This window comes from Oryzias latipes, chromosome 10 (assembly GCF_053564925.1).
Source record: "Oryzias latipes strain Hd-rR chromosome 10, Olatipes_Hd-rR_3.1".
Classification (NCBI taxonomy): domain Eukaryota; kingdom Metazoa; phylum Chordata; class Actinopteri; order Beloniformes; family Adrianichthyidae; genus Oryzias; species Oryzias latipes.
In genome coordinates this window covers 33264076-33269402 of record NC_136246.1, presented here as the reverse complement: position 1 = coordinate 33269402, position 5327 = coordinate 33264076, and positions in this window count along the sequence as shown.

Sequence of the window (5327 nt, the reverse complement as noted above, 5' to 3'; positions counted from 1 at the left end):
TGAACCCAAAGTTGTTCACCAAAAAACGAGCAGAAGACACACAAACTCATAAACCAAAATCAAAAAACTCTCAAGTTCTTATCATACGAAGCCTGGAGTTTCCTGCCTGGGGGGGCCGTTGGCTGAACACATAAAGTTTTACAGCCGGACTGCAGTACCGCAGTGTGACAGCCAGCTCCACAGACCTGTTTAGCATTCATGCCATTACAGTAGCTCTTTAGTCATCAGGGAGTCCGGTGGGGAGTGAGTGTGAAAGCTCAATCTCTCTTATCCTTACAGGAAGACTGTAAATGCTGCGCAATCATATGGTCGTCCAGCCGAGTCAGCGGCCGCTGAACGCCGCCATTTTTCAGTTATACTGCGATTTAGCTGCATGGAGATCTATCCCATCATGGTTGAGCTTATTATGATCTGTAGCTGCAGCAACTTCACACTGAAGGTATCAAACCATGTGACTCAGGATGGGTGACTTTCTCTCCTGACATTTAATCTTCAGACTGGATTATACTGTTGTTACAGATCAATGCAAAGACTCCATGTTGCCTGGTCAGTGTAATAATGACAATAATGCGTGCGCACCCATGCGTTTACTGTTTCAAACACTTGGAAGCTGAATGCAGCCCTATATGTGATAAAAAACTCCACAGAAGATCTACAATCTTATGCCTGGTGCCTTTTGACAGCTCGTTGGTCTTGGTTATAGTGAAGAGGTTACAGTTTAATGCTGCGTTCACACTGAGCTCGGAAACGTATGTTCAAGTGACCGTGTCCAATGAAAAGTCTACGTAAATGCACGTTTCGCCGTCTGGGCTCAAAACTCATGCAATCCCACATCGCTATGCAAGCTTTTGTGTCAGTTCTTGAACTCTACATACAAAGTGCATGGCCATTGAACCCCCCTTCAAAAGTTAAACCAGGTCAAACGTTGACCAACCAGAGACTCCGATTTGTTAGTGACATATGGATGTTGACCTTTTTAATTAACGGAACTGTTTAAAAAATCATCATGAAGGAGAAACGTATAACTGCGGTTTGTCGTCGGCCTGGAGCAAGATTGGCAAGATTTGCACCTCTTCCACATTTTGCACCAAGCCTTTTCCAACTGTGAGTACATTCGCTGGCATCGACAGTCCAGTGTGAACACCATATGCGAAAGCCATTTAGCGCGTTCTCGAACATGGAAACAATGGAAATCTCCCATGACTGTTCAAGGGTGTGGATAGGTGTCCTTTATACAGATAACTAGTTCAAATAGGAGACATTTCTACAGATAGCAAGTGGAGGATAGAAGAGCTTCTTTGACACACTGTAACTCGTCATCCGTTCATGAAATCAACATAAATCAGCAGATTCTTTCCAGCTTTGCACTGCTATGTGTTGCATTACAGCACAAATGTGCTTTTATCTACGACAGAATCAACTTATTTACAATAGCAGCGCAAACACTAAAGCTCTTTTGTTAAAGGGTTGAAGAAATGGTGACAGGTCTGTGAGGGACAGAATTCTTGTTGTTTTTAGAAGCTAAGTACTCACTTTCTGCTCCGTTACACAAATAAATTCTTTAAAAATCAAACACTGTGATGTCCTGGATTCTTTCTTTTACTTTTTGTGTCTTGCAGTTAAAGCGTTTCTATGATGAACTTCACAGAACTTTCTGTCTTGCATGATTTCAATAAGGAAGATGTGATGGTTCTGTTCTGGAGCTTTTCCAAGCCGTGTTCTGGAGTCCGATTCCTTAAGTACTTACTGCTGAACTACAAATCCTACTATTTAAGTCAATCTGACTGGGAAATCAGACTGCAATCTCAGTGACTGAAAACGTCTCATGTTTGCAGAGCTCCACCTCTCCAGAGTAATCATGACAAACATCAAGTGTGCCAGTTTGCAAAAGGGCTTCAAAACAAAATTTAGTTTCCAACTATTGACTGTATCAGGGAACTGGACTGTGTGTGTGACGTCATCCGCAGAAAATAGTTCACTCCCAGCTCCGACCAAATCTAGTCAGTTCGATTGCCATTTTTGGCATATGGTCGCTGCCATGTTGGAGCCAGACGTCATTATTAAGCAGTACTGATTTTACATTGTTTTAAAATTGTGAAGCACTTTGTGAGTCGCTCTCTGAAAAAGTGCTATATGAATAAAGATTTGCTTACTTACTTATTAATTGGTCAGCAGTAGTCGGTCTGAGTCATTGCTTCTAGAAACCACTTTCACCAATCAGAATTGAGCTTGAAATCGAGCTGCACAATATCTGTCAAAGGTTTTGAATTCTGGACGGGGGGGCCAGAAGGCATCTGATTGGTCTGTGAATAACTTGAATTACAGAAAAAATATCGTGAAAAAAATGAGGATTATCAAAAACATGTAGTAAAGAAAAGGTATCAGATCCAGAACGGTTCTTCTGACCATTGGACTCTATAACTTGTCATCCGTGTGCAATAGATAAACTCATTTAAGATCTGTCTGTTTTTTTCTCCTGAGCTATCACGCAATACAACTAATCTTTTTCACTGATGTTTCTTTCTGATTGATTGTTCTGGTCCTCTGTTGTCCTCTATTGTTTGTATGTTTGTATCTTGAGCCTAATGCCGATGCTGTAACAACCCAATTTCCCAAGCTGGGATCAATAAAGTATCTTTATCTTTATCTTATCTTATCTTATCAATAGAATGACTGAGTAACAGCTGTTTGTTTCTCTGTAGAAGTCTATGGGATTTTTGGCTTGTGGCAGCCAGCAGGTACTTCCTGTTTGGAACACCAGTGGGGAGGGGCTACTCAGTCCAGTTCTCACATACAGTCAATGGTTGAGACGCCAGAAAAGCCTTCCCTGTAAAGGCCAAAGGTCGTGTTTAAAACGTCGCCTGATGAAACAAACTTGTGTTTACTTTAGCAAGCTGAAATACAATATCACTATGAAGCCAGGTTTTCTCACGATTTGCCGTTGCCATGGAAACAGTGTGAACGGTGGGTGCTAAAATACCTCTTTCACCAGGTGTAAAGTGAGAATTTATCGTAAACGTTTGGGGGATTGAATCTGTGTCCAATGGAAGCAGGTGGAGGTAGAAACATAATTGGAAGTCTGTTGGTTGATCTTGGACGATAAGAACTTCATCCGTTTGGCGACACTTTTAGCTTTTAGCTTCTGTCTTCCTCCGAGTGAAGACGCTTCACCTTGCAAAGCGACTCTCACTTGTTCCACTTTCCCCGTCTTTGTCCTGTGTGAAATTATCGGGGGAGCTCCATCAGAGTGCTAATAGTGAAATGCCACTGAGCAGGGCTGGGGGGGGGCGGGGGAATGCACCTGAGAGGCTCTGTGATTTATTGCGAGGCGAAGCTGAAGCCAAGTCGCCAACTCTAATTAGAAAATCCTGTGCAGGCAGCTGAGTGCAGCAGCGAGCTTTAAATCTCGCAGCCGTCAGCCTTGAACAGCGGCGGCAGCGTCCGGGCTGGACGGGGGGGACAAATCAGCTCCAGGATCAGCATCTCCCCCCCCGATCCCCCGCCTTCAGCACGAATATAAAAGAATCTGTTACTTGTGCACTAAAATGAAGGTATCTGTGGAAATTAGATGACGTATTTTGCGGGAACGAATTGCAGGTCTACAGTGTTTGCTTCTGAGCATGTGCAGATGTGTGAAGGGGGCTGGGGTGACTGCATGAACACAGTGTACCATCCTGCACCCAAACCTCACACGATATGTAATGACGGCGGCGCTCAAAGCAAACGCCAGGCTTTCAAGAGATCTACTTTATTAGAGTGTAAAGAATGACGTCAACCTATTTAACAAAAAAACATGACAGATGTGTTGGCATTGTGTACGTGTTGATATGTACGTGTGTGATGGTTCATTAGAGCCAATAGATATGTTTGTAATAATTGAATGTGTCTATGAACAGGCCCAACCATTTTGACCAACATCTATATTTGACAGTAATAGTGATAAACATCCAGCAACGTGTTGCCTCTTTTTGTAATTTTACCACTTCCTATTCTTTATTTTCATTTGTTATCCTAAAATTTATTTTGTTTCCCTTTCATAATGTCCCACTTTCTTCTCTTCTTTTCTCCATGCAGTCCAACAAGAAATGTATACAAACAAAATTAATATAAATAAAGGTTACAAACACAAAAGGGGTTTAGTCAAACAAACACCTTGTGTATCAGAAGATTCACAACCCCCCATATTGTAACAGTAACATCTGCCCAACACCTTCAACTATAATTCAAATAATATATTTGAATTAATATAGAAATAGAAAAGACATGAAAGAACAAATGTAACTCTTCAACACCGGACATGTCGCCAGTGACACCTAGTTAACAAACACCCTTTGACATACCATAGATCTGCAACCGTTTATGCGATCACCATGAATCAGCTGATCCTGACCTGGAGAAAAGCGGCTTTTCGTATCAGTTTTCTATCAATAAGCAACACATTACTACATTACTAATGTAAAGAGATGCATATCAGCGCAAAGCTGCTTTTCTCTGCTTCAGATTCTGTTGGAATTTCCTGAATTTCATAAATAGTTAAAGACTTGTTCAAAGAACATCAACACTGAGGTAAAAGCTTCAGGGTTGAAGGGTCAAACATTTCCTAACGTGTGGCCCAACTCTTGTTTATGTTGCATGATTGACACATTAAAGAGCTTCAGATCATCAGATACACGTTCAAAAAGATTTCAAACAAATATTATGGGAGATTATTATTTAATTGTCTTCTTTTAATGGAGCCAGTTACTGTAGGTTGATATAAAGCCCTCAGGATCCACATTTATGGAAAAACATGTTTACTACCATAAAAATCCAAAATAGCGGCCATTTTTAACCCTTGTGCTATCCTATGACCCCCCCTTACATTGACGTGTTCTCCCTACCATGACAAAGGTGGATAAAGGTGGAAAGATTTCATGTAATCCATGGACACCAGTGAAGATCACAAATCATTGAAGAAAAAAGGTTCAGAGCACTGTCTAGTGGGTCTAGATGACCCAACTCCCAATGTTAAAGTGCCTAGGATAGCACAGGGGTTAAATATGGCGGCCATACACTCAATTGTTGCAAATATTTTTGATTTCTAGTTGCCCCATGTCTCGATAATATGCCCTGTTCGTGCACAAAGGTCAGTCTCTGAACTTTAGGGGTGCCTACATCGTAACATATTTTAAATGTTTGTATTTTCTCGTGGCTACTGTGATTTTCTGGGATAGGTTTTCCATCAGCTGCAATAATGCCAAATTTGGTGATTGTAACACTAAATGTTGGACTGTTTTAATAACCGGTTCCAGTATTTGAAATGTTCGGCTGGAGAACAGAGTTTAAAG